This window comes from Choloepus didactylus, chromosome 13, assembly GCF_015220235.1.
Source record: "Choloepus didactylus isolate mChoDid1 chromosome 13, mChoDid1.pri, whole genome shotgun sequence".
In the NCBI taxonomy this organism is placed as follows: domain Eukaryota; kingdom Metazoa; phylum Chordata; class Mammalia; order Pilosa; family Megalonychidae; genus Choloepus; species Choloepus didactylus.
The window spans coordinates 42,578,446-42,593,890 of record NC_051319.1 but is presented as its reverse complement, the minus strand read 5'-3'; the positions used below and the strand labels follow the sequence as shown (position 1 = coordinate 42,593,890).

The following is a 15,445-nucleotide window of genomic DNA, read 5'->3' as shown; positions in this document are numbered from 1 at the left end:
ATTTCATGTCTACGAGTTTACATACTATAATTAGTCCATATCAGTGAGACCCTGCAATATTTGTCCTTATGTATCTGTCTTATTTCACTCTATATAGTGCCCTCAAGGATTCTTCATCAATCCATTTTTTTAACACAGTTTTGTTCATGCACCACACATTCTGTCCAAAGTAAACAATCTTTGGTTCCCTGTATAGTCACATATTTATGTATTCAGCACCATCACCACTATCTATGTAAGGACATATCCACTTCTTCCGCAAAGAAGGAGGAAGAGTCAAGGAGGGTAGATGGACAAAAGAAAAATAAAAAAGAAACAGAGAGGGAAAAAAAACATGATAGCTAGAAAGCAGCAAAAGGAAAGATAGCATTAAACTAAAGTAGAATAAAGAGTCAGGCAACATTACCAATGCCAGGAGTCCCATATCCTTCCCCTATGCCACCCCCTCCCCCCAATGGACTTAGCTTTGGTATATTGCCTTTGTTATATTAAAGGAAGCATAATACAATGTTTCTGTTAATTATAGTCTCTAGTTAGCATTATTGTATTTTCCCCCAACCCCACCCTATTTTTAACACTTTGCAATGTTGACATTCATTTGTTCTATCTCATGTAAAAAATATTTGTACCATTTATTACAATCATTGAGCACCCTAGGTTTCACTGAATTATACAGTTCCAGTCTTTATCTTTCCTCTTTATTCTGGTGTTCCACATGGTCCTAACCTTCCTCTTTCAACCATGCTCACAGTCATCTTTGTTCAGTGTACTTACATTGCTGTGCTACTATCTCCCAAAATTGTTTTCCAAAACTCTCACTCCTGTCTTTCCTTTCTGTCTGCAGCGCTTCCTTTAGTGTTTCCTGTAGTGCAGGTATCTTGTTCACAAACCCTGTCATTCTCTGTCTGAGAATATTTTAAGCTCTCCCTCATATCTGGACAGTTTTCCTGGATATAGGATTCTTGGTTGGTGGTTTTTCTCTTTCAGTATCTTAAATATATCACCCCACTTCCTTCCTGCCTCCATGGTTTCTATTGAAAAGTCCACACATAATCTTATCAAGCTTCCTCTGTATGTGATGGATCGCTATTCTTTTGCTGCTTTCAGGATTTTCTCTTTCTCTTTGACATTTGATAATCTTATTATTAAGTATCTTGGCATAGGCCTAATCAGATCTATTCTTTTTGGGGTATGTTGCACTTCTTGGATCCATAATTTTATGGGAAATTTTCATTGATTATTTCCTCCATTATTGCTTCTGCCCCTTTTCCCTTCTCTTCTCCTCTGGGACACCCATGACATATACATTCCTGCATTTCATTTTGTCCTTAAGTTCCTGGAGACATTGCTCAATGTTTTTCCATTATTTTCTCTATCTGTTCTTTTGCATGTAGGCTTTCAAGTGCCTTGTTCTCCAGTTCCTGAGTGTTTTCTTCTGCCTCTTGAGATCTGCTGTTGTATGTTTCCATTGTGTCTTTCATCTCTTGTGTTGTGCCTTTCATTTTCATAGATTCTTCCAGTTGTTTATTCGAACTTTTGGTTTCTACCTTATGTATGCCCAGTATTATCATTATATGCGTCATTGTCATCTCTTTTGCCATATATTCCCTAAACTTTTGGAATTGATTTAGCATTAGTTGTTTCAATTCCTGTATCACAGTTGAAGTGCTTTTCTGCCCATCAGGGGTACCTGTCAGCCTATAGCTCCAGACTGGTGTAAGGAGATGTGGCCCATGGCTGTTTTCTTCCAGGCTCTGGGGTCTGGTTTTGAATGGAGGGTGGGTAGTAGAGCTGGGCCCCACCTCTTTTCTCTTAGGGAAGATAACCCCCCTAAGGAGAGGTCATTAGTGTTTGAATAGACACTCTGCCTGTACTATCTCCTCCCTTGTCTGGGTCAGAGTGCTGGGAACTGAAAATGGCTGAGGCTTTCTCCACTGAGCCAAAAAAGGGACAGAAAGCCCTCTTCAGGCCCAGTCCATGGCTACCCTCCAGCTCTCCAAGGTCAGTCATCACCAAAAGTCTCTATATGCTTCTTGGGGATTTGTAGCTTTTATTGAGCAGTCCATGCTTGTTAATTAAAACCCCCAGTTGAAGTCCAGCTAAGCTATATTTGCTTGCTAGGAGAGTGCTGCTCTCTAGCACTGTGAGGCTTTGCAGTTTGGGCCATGGGGAAAGGTCTCCTGGCTTGGATCTGCAGTTTTTACTTACAGATTTTATGCTGCAATCTTGGGCATTCCTCCTAATTCAGGTTGGTGTATGATGAATGGACAGTCATGTTTATCCCTCTGCAGTTATTCCAGGTTATTTACTTGTTTTTCCTGGTTGTTTGTTGTTCCAGGGGAACTAACTAGCTTCCACTCCTCTCTATGCTGCCATCTTCTTCCTCATCTATAATCTTCTTTTCATGCAGTATCTTTTCTGGCTTTGGTTTTAGGGTGATGTTTGCTTCTTAGAATGAGTAACTTTCCCTCCTCTTCAATTTTTTTGAAGAGTTTGAGCAAGATTGAAACTACTTCTTTCTTGAATTCTTGGTGGACTTCACGTGTGAAGACATCTGGTCCTGGATTTTTCATTTTGGGAGGTTTTTGATGACTAACTCAATCTCTTTCCTTGTGATTGGTTTGTTGAAGTTGCCTGTTTCTTCTCAGGTTAATGTTAATTGTTCATGCTTTTCTAGGAAGTTGCCATTTTGTCTAAGTCATCTTTCATAAATATATCATTGCTCATAGTATCTTCTCATCGTCTCCTTTATTTCTGTTGGGTCAATTGTTATGTCCTCTTTCCCAATTCTGATATTATTTATTTGCATTCTCTCTCTCTCTCTAGCTCCAGCTCTAGCTCTCTATCTCTCTAGCCTAGCTGAGTGTCAATGATTTTTATTGACTTTCTCAAAGAACCAGCTTCTGGTTTTGTTTATTCTCTGTATTGCATTCATGTTCTCAATTTCATTTATTTCCACTGTAATATTTTTTATTTCTTTCCTTCTGTTTGCATTGGAGTTAATTTGCTGCTCTTGCTCTAGTTCCCCCATTCCTCAACTTTTGCTGTATCTTCTTTTTAAATATAGGCATTTAAGGCAATAAATTTCACTCACAGCATTTCCTTTGCTGCATTCCATAATTTTTGATATGTTGTGTTTTAATTGTCATTTGCCTCAAGATATTTACTAATTTCTCTTTTAGTTTCTTCCTTGACCCACTGGTTTTTTAAATAGTGTGTAGCTCAGCCTTCATATATTTGTGATTTTTTAGGCCTTCCACTTTTATTGATTTTCAGCCTCATTCCATTATGATCTGAGCCTCACTTTATTATTGATATTATAGATTAATATCAATAATTTAAATTTATTGAGACTTACTTTGTGATTCAACATGTGGTCTATCCTGGAGATTGTTCCATGTGCATTTGAGAAAAATGTGTATCCTACTGTTGTGGAGTGTAGGGTGTAGTGTTCTATAAATCTGTTAAATCTAGCTTATTTGTCACACTATTCAACATCTCTGTTTCCTTATTGATCCTCTGTCTAGATATTCCATCCATCAATAAAAGTAGTATGTTGAAGTCTCCAACTATTATTGTAGAGGTGTCTACTTCTCCCTTCAGTGTTAACACTGTGTGCATCATGTATCTTGGGATGCTCTGGCTTGGTGAATAAATATTAATGATTATTATGTCTTCTTTATGAAATGTCTCCTTTATTAATATGTAGTGTCCTTCTTTGTCTCTTTTAATTGTTTTACATTTGAAGTCTAATTTGTCTGATATTAGTAGAGCTACCCCCACCTTTTTCTGGTTGTTGTTTGCATGAAATATCTTTTTCCAACCTTTCACATTCAAGCTATTTTTGTCCTTGAGTCTAAAATGAGTCTGTTGTAGGAAACATATAGTTGTGTCCTTTTTTAAAATCCTTTCTGCCAGTCTATGTCTTTTTATTGGGGAGTTTAATCCATTAACATTTAATGTTATTACTTTAGGGGAGTAATTTCTTCCACCATTTTGTCTTTTGGATTTTATATGTCACATCTTATTTTTTCTCTTTCTTTTTACCCTTCTTGATAGTCTTCACTTCTACACTCTTCTCCAAACCTCTTTCTCTCTCTCTCTCTCTCTCTCTCTCTCTCTCTCTCTCTCATCTTTTCCTATCAGCCTGTAGTATTTCTTATAAAGCAGATCCCTTGTTCACAAATTCTATCAATGTGTTTGTCTGAAAATATTTTAAACTCTCCCTAATTGTTGAAGAAAATTTTTTCCAGATATAGAATTCTTGGTTGATAGTTTTTCTCTTTCAGTATCTTAAATACATCATGCCACTGCCTTCTTGTCTCCATGGCTTCTACTGAGAAATATACACATAGCCTTATTGAACTTCCTTTGTATGTGATAGATTGCTTTTCTCTTGTTGCTTTCAGAATTCTCTCTTTGACATTTGATAATCTGACTATTAAGTGTCTTGGAGTAGCTCTATTTGGATCTATACTGTTTGCAATATGCTGGTCTTCTGGGATCTGCAATTTTATTTCTCTCATAAAAGAAGGGAGATTTTCAGTAATTATTTCCTCCATTATTGTTTTTGCCCCTTTTTCCTTCTCTTTTCCTTCTAGGACACCTATGACATGTATATTCATGCATGTCATGTTGTTATTCAATTCCCTGAGAACCTGCCCATACTTTTCCATTCTTTTCCCTATCTTTTTTTTTAATGTGGGATTTCAGATGTCCTGTCCTCTAGTTCAAAAGTCTATCAACATAACTCTCCACTTGACTTTGTAACCAATTTTCAAATTATGTCCCTTCCAAGTCCCTGACCATCCAACCAAACCATTGGCCACAGTCTATGAAGCAGTATACAATTGTGCCTCTGGCCATTTCTCTTTCCAAGCAAAATGAACAACCAGGTGTGTTGCTCAAAATTCTGCCCATTGGGAGGGTTTATTTTCACCACTGTCATTCAGGGGTATACCACTAAGGGGCTGTACTGCTGCAATTGTCCACTTTTGGGTGTTACAAATATTGCACAGAACTATCTGTGAACCAGGTCTGAGATTTCTCTTCCTCAGTCAACCAGTCATAGGGATCTCCCCATGAGGCCATAATTGTGGGCTAGGAAAGAGAAGGTAATGTGGCAGAAGTGGGGGTCATGGGCATGTGGGCTACTTCCTCATGTAACTTACTTATGCCTTCAAGGCCTGCTTTAGCCCTACTTCATATATACCACTTCCATTTTATGATGGGGTGCTACTGTGCATGTTTACATTTATGGCCTGGTGGGTCAGACATCACTTCATGATAGGCAGTTCAGACCTCATAGTATCTTGGTGTCCCATGGTTAAACATTCAAGTCTTTACCAAGACCCAGTATCAGACCAAAAGGTATTTCTTAAAAACAGAACAGTTATTTGCAGAGGTGGCAGGACATTGCTCTTGCCTAGTGGTCTACACTGTGATTGTCCTATAAGGGTGTGCCAAAGGACCCAAACAGCATCTCTATTTATCACTGAAACTTCCAGCACCATTGATTCTGCTGGCTCAAACAGCTCAAGGGCAAAACAGCTTTCCTGGCAGCCTGGGCTCTCTTGTTCCAGTCTTCACTCAGAGCTAGCAGTTGTTTAAATCCCATACCATTTGTTGGCTAGAAATTATACTGTGGTGATAGTCCCATGGATTTTTTGTTAGATTTATCCCCTACCCTCTGATACACAAATGCCTTTTCAATAAGTTTACTTCTTACTAGATGCAATCAGCATGATGTCATCCATAAAATGGATCAGTGTGATGTCTTGTGGAAAGGAAATCTGATCAAAAGGGGGATGTGAAAGGAAGTGAAATAAGCTTCAGTGGCAGAGAGATTCCAAAAGGAGCCGAGAGGTCACTCTGGTGGGCACTCTTACGCACAATACAGACAACCCTTTTTAGGTTCTAAACAATTGGGGTAGCTCGTGGTGGATACCTGAAACTATCAAACTACAACCCAGAACCCATGAATCTCAAAGACAATTGTATAAAAATGTATCTTATGAGGGGTGACAATGGGATTGGGAAAGCCACAAGGACCACACTCCACTTTGTCTAGTTTACGGATGGATGAGTAGAAAAATAGGGGAAGGAAACAAACAAACAGACAAAGGTACCCAGTGTTCTTTTTTACTTCAATTGCTCTTTTTCACTTTAATTATTATTCTTGTTATTTTTGTGTGTGTGCTAATGAAGGTGTCAGGGATTGATTTTGGTGATGAATGTACAACTATGTAATGGTACTGTGAACAATCGAATGTACGATTTGTTTTGTATGACTGCGTGGTATGTGAATATATCTCAATAAAATGAAGATTAAAAAAAAAAAGAAAGGAAATCTGATCAAGTTTCCTGCAGACTAGATTATGACATAGGGCTTGATAGTTTATTTACCCTTGAGGAAGGACATTGAAGGTATATTTCTGGCTTTTAAAATAAACTGTTTTTGGTGGTCTTTACTAACAGGTATTATGAAAAAAAAAAGCATTTCCCAGATCAATAGCTGGATGCCATGTACCAGGGGATGTGTTAATTTGTTCAAGCAATGAGACAACATCTGGAACAGTGGCTAAAGTTGGAGTCACCACCTGGTTAAATTTATGATAATCCACTATTGTCCTCTAAGATCCATCTTTTTCCTGAACAGGCTAAATAGGAGAATTGAAAGGGATGTGGTGGGAATCACCACCCCTGTATCCTTCAAGTTCTTGATGGTGGCATCTATCTTTGCAATCCCTTCAGATACTCAGGATTGCTTTTTAATTTTTCTGTAGCGAAAATCACAGTTTCAATATTAGACGCCATACATATTGCTTTGTCACGTATCATTTCTTGAATGATAACCAGCAAAGGATTGAATCTCTGGGAGCCATGTAAACTATGGAATGCTTCACAAATTTGCCTATTTTCCTTGCACAGGGGCCATGCTAATCTTCTCTATATTGTTCCAGTTTTAGTATAAGTGTTGCCAAAGTGAGCATTTAACAGTATTTAAGGAGATGAAACTGCTATGGAAAGCCCTGAGGTAATTGGCTTGTAAGACACTGCTAATTCCTCTCATGGCCCACACCCACTACCTCTCTTTTCTTTCAGCCCTATATCCAGACTGAAGTTCCAACAGGCCCCAAAAGGTGAGGTACAAAGTGTGACCTATGATGAGATATTCTACACTCCAAAATACCTGCATAATTTCTCCAATTTATAGGGATGGAAATCAGGAAAATGTGTGTGGAAATGAACATTAAGGCTGAGGGAAATTGGTGGAAGGAAAATAAAATTGATAGGGTCCCTAAGCAGAGACTCTGGATTCAATGTTGTAGCTTGAAGAGTTAGAGTGGGCTCTTAAGTTTGTTTTGGTTGTTGGCTGAGGCATAGACCAAAAGGTAGCCTACTTTGCATAATGCCAAAATGCCAGAAATCTCCTGCCATAATGGAGAAGTATTGCTTTTGATTTAATATTTTCTGGGTAGAGTCAGTTTTAGTGGCTTCCACTTGGCCTTTCCTACCATATTTGCCCTCATTCCACAAGCTAGGGGACCAACGTGGGGATTCTGCCAGATGCTGAGTAAGTCTATTATAGTTATGCACTCAGGAACTGGGAAAATAGCCATAGAATGGAACCTGGGACCCACTGGACCCATTGTTAGATGGACTTGTACTAAAAATCCATTATCATCTGCCTGGTGGACTGAAGTGACATTTTGAGTCTCCTGGAATTAATGTCAGTTTTGAGCCAATGTCTAATAATTCCCCAAATTTCTGATCATTTCCTTTTCCCCAAGGCACAGTCACCTGGGTAAAAGGCCATAGGTCCCTTTATGGAAGACCAGGTGGAAGATTAACAGTATAAATTTTTGGCAGTGTAGCAGGGTGCTTCCAAAAGGGTACCCAGCCTTCCCTTCATTTAAAGGATTCTGGGTCTGTTAAACTGTCTCAAGTCTAGGAATTGATTGATTGAGAGGCAGTCTTTATGGTTCAAGTTAGATTTTTGTTCACTTGACCTATACTTTTTCTATTTTTCTAGATCAAGCAAGAATTTAGTAGACTGCCCATCTATTTCTCTTATAGGTATCCCACAAACAACTAGTAAATACCGGAAGTCCCTGCAAGTCATACTATTCTGATTACTGTTTGACTATTCTGTCCATTATAGTGGCCACATACACCTTGTCTTTGGCGTTTAATTGCTGTCACTAGATTTTTGCCAAACTGTGATACAATCAACCCCATTGTGTCTAAGATCCAAGTTCAGAGAAGCAGTTCCCACAGTAATATCTGACACAGAGAAGAGCAACCACAGAGCTCTTCAGTGATAATAGAGCTGCTCTCACAAATTTATTCTTTACAGTCCTGGTGAAAGGTGTGTCCTCTGGACATTTCTGTGATGAGTGATGAGGTCTTCCATGATAATTCCACTCTTAACATTCAAATCTCTTTAAGTCTTTGGATTCCCTCTTCTCCATTATGGCAGGAGAGTTCTGGCATTTGGGCATTATGCAAATTAGGCTACCTTTTGGTCTATGCCTCAGCCAACAACCAAAACAAACTGTGAGAGCCCACTCTAACTCTTCAAGCTACAACACTGAATCCAGAGTCTCTGCTTAGGGACCCTATCAATTTTATATTCCTTCCACCATTTTCCTTCAGCCTTAATGTTCATTTCAACATACATTTTCCTGAATTCTATCCCTATAATTTGGAAAAATTATGCAGGTATTTTGGAGTGTAGAATATCTCATCATAGGTCACACTTTGTACCTCACCTTTTGGGGCCTGTTGGGACTTCAGTCTGGATATAGGGCTGAAAGAAAAGAGAGGTAGTAGGGGTGGGCCATGAGAGGAATTAGCAGTGTCTTACAAGCCAATTACCTCAGGGCATTCCATAGCAGTTTCATCTCCTTAAATACTGTTAATATCTTCAATCAGAAGTATGAGGGCTGTTTACAGTTACAGGTTTAACAGCCACAGCATATTTAAACCCTTCAGGTGGAGACTGAATGACTGAATGTTCAGGGCTAACTGGAGGTCTGGGGGCTGATCCCTCAGGGCAGCCTATTACAGGCTTATCTGGCAAAGAAGGCTCAGCAGAATCTAAGGTCTCAAGGACCCCACCACCATCATCACCATCCCATATGCCCCTTTCCTATTTTCATTATCCCATTCCTTCCCAATCTATGCTCTCACTTTAACAATAGTCAACCTTCAAGGTTGGGGACTTAATTTGCATTGATATTCAGCCTCTTACCAGGGAGATTCTGGGTCTGTTTTTTAGAATTGTCAAGTCTGCAGCTACAAGAAATAAGAGTTTCTTTGAGGGCCCACATAGAAACTCTCATGTTCTTCATGCAGTGCTTGAGCTGGGAATTTGAAACTTGAGCTCCTTCTTTTATTTAACAACTGTAACCAGTGTATTTAGGAACAATCAGCTAACATCATTATACTTTTTAACTCCACAAAACACTGTCACTCAGAACCTTGCCCTTTATAAGTATTTGAGGAGCAGTATTCAGTGATGATTCTCATCTCTATTGCCAATCAGAATAGAAAACCAACCCATAAATCTCATCCTTAAGATTCTGTTTCTCAAGAACCACTCTCAGTACCAAATCTGTATTAGTCAGCATTTCAGAGAAACAGAATCAATGGGAGTAATATATATCTATAAAGTATAAATAATGTAAATCTTATGATGTTTGTTATAGGACTTGGCTCACATAATTATGAGAAATGACAAGTCTGAATTCGGCAGGGTAGGCCTAAAGCTTGGAATTCCAAGGAAGACTTCAGTGAATTCTCCAGGAGAAGCTGGCTGGCTGAAGTAGAGACAGAAAGTCATCTGCTGAAATCATTAGTTCTCCCATTAAGGCCTTCAGCTGATTGAATGAGACTTCTCTCATTGCTGATGGCAATCTCCATTGTTGATTGTAACTGTAATTAGCCGTAGATGCAACCAACTGATGATTTAAATCCCTGAAATACACTCACAGCAACAGACTGGTCCTTGTTTGTCCAAACAACTGGGCACCAACCTAGGCAAGTTGACCCCTGTGCTTAGCCTTCACCATATGCTATACAGTAATGAAGATGGTATATTGAAATCTCTAACTATTATCGTAGAACTATTTCTCCCTTCAATTCTGTCAGTGGTTTCTTGATATACTTTGGGACCTGGTTGTCAGTTGCATTTATGTTTATAATTGCTATATCTTCTTGTTGATTTACCCTTTTATCATTGCATAATGTCGTTTGTCTCTTATAACTGTTTTGAACTTAAAGTTTATTTTGACTGATACTAGTTTTGCCACCCCAGCTCTCTTTTGATTTCTACTTGCATGGAGTATTTTTTTCCATCCTTTCACTTTCAAACTGTTTGTGCCTTTGGATCTAAGATGAGTCTCCTGTAAACAGCAATTATTTGCATCATGCTTCTTTATCCATTCTGCCAACCTCTGTCTTTTAATTATAGAGTTTAATTCATTTTTATTTAATGTTAATATTGATGAGGCAAAGTTTACTTCTGCCTTTTTAGTATTAGCTTTTTGTAAGTCTTAATACCATTTTTTTGGTCCCAGTTCTCCTCTACTGCTGCCTTTCTTTTTTGTTTAGATGATTCTTTATAATGAGACATTTTGAACCACTTCTTTCCTTCTGAGTAGATATTTTAGTTTCTTTGTGGTTACTGTGGTGACTATATTTAATATTCTAAATTTATTTTAATTTATTTTATAGATACCAACATAATTTCCATAGCCTACATGCACTGTGCTCTTATATCCATCCATCTGTCCCCTTAATGTCATTATGATTACAAAGTACACATCTTTATATATTGTGTTACAAGTAACAAAGACTTTTGATTGTTTTTATGCATTAGAATTTTAAGCCAGAGAAGAAGTAAAAGGTAATATGGAATGGATGTATTTTGCATGTGGGAGAAACAGGTCTTTTAGGGGTCCAGAGAGCAAATTCTGGTATTTTGGAATTATGTACCCCAGTAAAACATGTTCTTAATCTTAATCCATTCCTGTGTGTGTAAAACCTTTTGTAAATAGGATCTTTGTAGATGTTGTTAGTTAAAATGTGCCTAAAGTGAATAAAGGTGAAAGATAAATCAAAAAAATATTTCAGAGATCTTCCACATCAGTGAAATTTCTAGGTGTCCGGTGGTGTGGGGTGTGTGAAACATCTCTTATCAGGTGAAGGATACACTGTTGCATCTTGGCCCTCCTACAACCAAAAAAGAGGCACAGCACTTAGTTTGTCTGTTTGGATTTTTGAGGCCACATATTTCTCATTTGGGTGTGCTACTCTAGCCCATTTGCCAAGTGACTCGATAAGCTGCTAGATTTGAGTGGGGACAGGAACAAAAGGAAGCTCTGTAAGAGGTCTAGGTTTCATGCAAGCTGCTATTATAAATACCTAGCAGTGTAGAAACAGCTTTGGAACTGGGTAATAGGTAGGGGCTGGAGGAATGGTGAGGTTCTTGATAGAATATGCCTAAATTGCTCTGAGAGGCTGTTGGTAGAAACACGGACATTAAAGATCCTCCAATAAGACCTTAGAAGGAAATGATGATGGAGGAAAGGTGTCCTTATTATAAAGTGGCAGAGAACTTGGCAAAATAGAGTTCTGCTGTTGGATGAAAGGCAGAACTTGTAAGTGATGACCTTGGCTATTTAGGTGAGGAGATTCCCAATTTCTTCTTGAAGCTTATAGTAAAATTTGAGAGGAAAGGGATAAGCTGAGAATTAAACTTTTAAGCACAAAGGAACCAGAAATTCATGATTTGAAAATCACCAGCCTAAGACTAGGGACACAAACAGCTCTATCAAGTAATTTCCTGGAGAACAGGGTTCCAAATGAGGATTTAATGGAACAATCTTTTGCAAAAGAGGGTGTGGCTGAATATAGATACAGTTAGCCATTTTAGTGGAAATTGGGTTTGGAAATATAGCTATCCAGGAAGGCTCTATGGAAAGTTCTGTTGTCTGATGGAGTTTATCTTCTTAAACTGCATGGAAAGCTGACAAGCTTTCTATGAAATTTGTTTGGGCAGAACCACTGCTAGCCTGGACTGAAAGGACAGAGAAGGGAGGAATTGATGGAAGAATGACTTCAAGTGCAGAACCATGCCCTTCAGGTCTGGACTAAAAAGATCTCACTGGGTAAAGAAAGTTGGCTGACCATTTGTGTGGAAAGGGCAGCTCCACCCCTGTGCTTGGAGGAAGAAAGACATCAGTCCCAATGCTTGGAGGGGGTGGGCCTTTATCCCTGATATTCAGGGAAAGTGCCACCATCCCAGTGTTCAGATATGGTGGGGTTTGTGGCCAAGTGTTCACAGAGAACCTGGACACAACAATGCTTCAAGAGGACAGGGCCTGTACCTCAATGTTCAGAGAATATGGCCACTACACAAGGACATGAAAGGGGTGGGACTGCCACTCCAGCAGTCCTGAAGTATGAAACATTGAGCCACAGATGGCTCTCAGACTTTGAAATCTAATGGAGTTTGCATTCCTGAATTTGGGACTTGTTCGGGACCCATGACTCTTTTATTGTGGAATATAACATATTTTCATAATTTCCCCTGTTTTTGAAGCACAGTTTTGCTGGATATATCATTCCTGGTTGTCGGGTTTTTTTCTTTTATCACTTTAACTATGTGATCCCAAGATCTTCTGGCCTTGATGGCTTTTAATGAGAACTGGATGCTAATCTTATTAAGGATCCTTTGTATGTGATGCATCACTTCTTTGTTTCTGTTTTCAAGATTCTCCCTTTTTTTTTTTTTTGGCATGCAACAGTTTGATTATAATGTGTCTCGGTGTAGATTTCTTTGGGTTTATCCTGCTTGAAATTCATTGAGCTTCTTGAATTTGCATATTCATAATTCAAATTGGGGAAGCTTTCAGCCTTTATAACTCAAAATATTTTTTCTACCCCTTTCTCTCTCTCTCTTCTCCTGGGACACCTGTGATACACACACAAGCACACATACACACACACACACACATTTGATGGTATCCCACAGGTTCCTCAGGCTCTTTTCATTCTGTTTTCATTCTTTTTTCTTTATTCTCCTCAGGCTAGACAATTTCTATTGTTTTTAATTCATTTTCACTGATCCTTTCTTCTGCCTGCTCCAATGTGCTATTGTAGTCCCCTTTGAAATTTTCACTTCAGTTGTAATTTTCAGTTCCAATTTCCATTTGGTTCCACTTGATAATATCTTCCTCATTATTGAAATTCTCATTTTGTCCACATATTGTGCTCTGTTTTCCTTTAGTTCTCTGTCTATGTTTTCCTTTTTGCTCACTGATCCTATTTGAGAGAGTTGATCTAAGGTCTTTGATTAGTAACTCCAAACACAGGGTTTTCTCTGGGATAGTTTCTGTCTAATTATTTTCTTCCTGTCTCAGGGCCCTATGATCTTCTCTTTTTATTTTTTATAATTTTTGTTGAGAACTGGACATTCTGAGTATTATGTTGTGGTCACTCTGAGAATCTAGTTCTCTCACTCTTCAGTCCACCAGACCAAGAAAAAGAAAAAGAAGAAAGAGAGAGAAGAAAAGAAAAGAAAGAGAGAGAGAAAGAGAAAAAAAATGCTAACAAACAAACAAAACACATATGCAAAGGTGTGCTGCCTCTCCAAGTCCCTCTGCAGATGTGGTGGAAAGCTGGAAGCTGCCACTGCCATAAAGGGCAGAACTGAGGACAGCACCCATGATGGCCCCTTGGGGATTTATCAGACAAAAACAAAACAAACAAACAAAAAAAAAAACAAAAAACAAAAAAAAAGCAACAAACAAAAATGAAGAAGAAGAAGGAGCAGCTCTATCTTTTTGCAACTTCATAGATGTTATTCTAAGGGCAGAAGCTGCTGTGGCTGCCCAGAGGCTAAAATTGAGACTAGAGTCTGCACTGGTCCCTCAGGTTATCTGTCAGACCAAGAAACACACATATGCATCCCCAACCTCACCCCCACCCTATCCCCCCACACAAGAAAACCAACCGGAACCTACTGGTAACTGTCATTGAGAGGCAGAACCCTTGCTGCCAAGAGGGTCAAAAGTGAAACAGAGAAGAAACCCAACCAAAAACAAATAAACAAACATTGTACACTGGTCTTTAGGTCCCAGTAGATGGATGCTTGTATGAGGCCAGAAGCCACAGTTGCTGATAGCACCAAACCTGAGGCTAGTGTCTGCACTGGGTCCTCAGGGATCAGCCAACCCAAGGAACACCCCCATGCAAAAAATAAAAAAAATAAAATAAATAAATAAATAAATAAATAAATAAAAGGAAAGGAAACCACCAAAGAAAAGGTGCACTGGCTCTTTAGTTCCAGTGGTTGCTGGTGGGAGACCAGAAGCCACTGCTTCCAAGAGTCCTGAAACTGAGGGCTAATGTCTACGTTGATCTCTCAAGGATCCCTCAGACCAGCCTTGACCTTCAATTGCAACTTTTGGGGGAAAAAGTTGTCTCTGCCTGCCAGGGTCCCCAGCTAGCAGCTCCCAGAATTTGGGCCACCTTTTGGCAGTTGTCAGCATTTCCACAGTCACAGCTGCTCTGCTGTGGGCTGAAGAACGGGCGCTGGTGGCAGGTTTGTCCTCTCCTTACAAGCTGAAATCTCTGTAGCCTCTCTCTTTGTCTGACACCCCTGTGGTTATTCTCAGTATCCAATCTGCTTCCAGGCTTACTGCCTATTTGTTCCCAATCTCTTTTTTCAGGTCATTCATTTTTCTGGTGGAGGGAGCAATCTGTAAAACTTTCTGTTTCACCATTTTTTCTCTCTTGATGTTTAAAAAAAACAAAACATAATTAAAGAAAAGAAAATTCAAACCATCTCTGCAAACACATTGTTAGCTCATTTTTATGTATTATTTATTTGTACTCTAATACATCCAAAAGCATTTGAAGATGTTTACAACATTAAAATATACATAAATGAGACTGTTTAATTAAAAAATGAATGTTAATCCATGTCATTAAAAAGAACAGACATATCAGAAGTTCTGAAAGATTTGCTCCCCTTAATAAAGCAATTAAAAAAACAGAAAAAGAATATTGGTTTTCTGACTGGCATTTTTATATTTTTACAAATAGTCAACAAATATTTCCTAAATGCCTGGCACTGTTTTAGGCAACAGAGAAATGAAAGACAAGTTCCTGCTCTCACATAGCTTATATTTTAGAAGATGAAATACAATAAATAAAAGTATGAGTACATAAAATTTCAGCTAGTGAGGAAAGCTAACAATAAAATAAAGCACTGAAACAACAGTTGGTGGTATTTTGAAGTAGATCAATCTTAAGCAGAGAAATTATGTGACTGCTCTACTTCTTGGCAAGAGAATGATCCATGTGAAGACAATCAACAGGTTTTCAATCACCTATTGGAAGAGAGAAAAACTCTATTCATTGTCCATAGAGG

General features: G+C 38.7%; 1 non-coding gene across 1 annotated transcript; it reads right to left on the bottom strand.

Annotated features, from left to right (window-relative positions):
- Positions 1–6,885: 6,885 nt before the first annotated feature.
- On the bottom strand, positions 6,886–6,992 carry LOC119508642. The gene has a single exon (XR_005211541.1). It is a non-coding gene; the product is annotated as a U6 spliceosomal RNA (small nuclear RNA).
- Between the last annotated feature and the right edge of the window lie 8,453 nt (positions 6,993–15,445).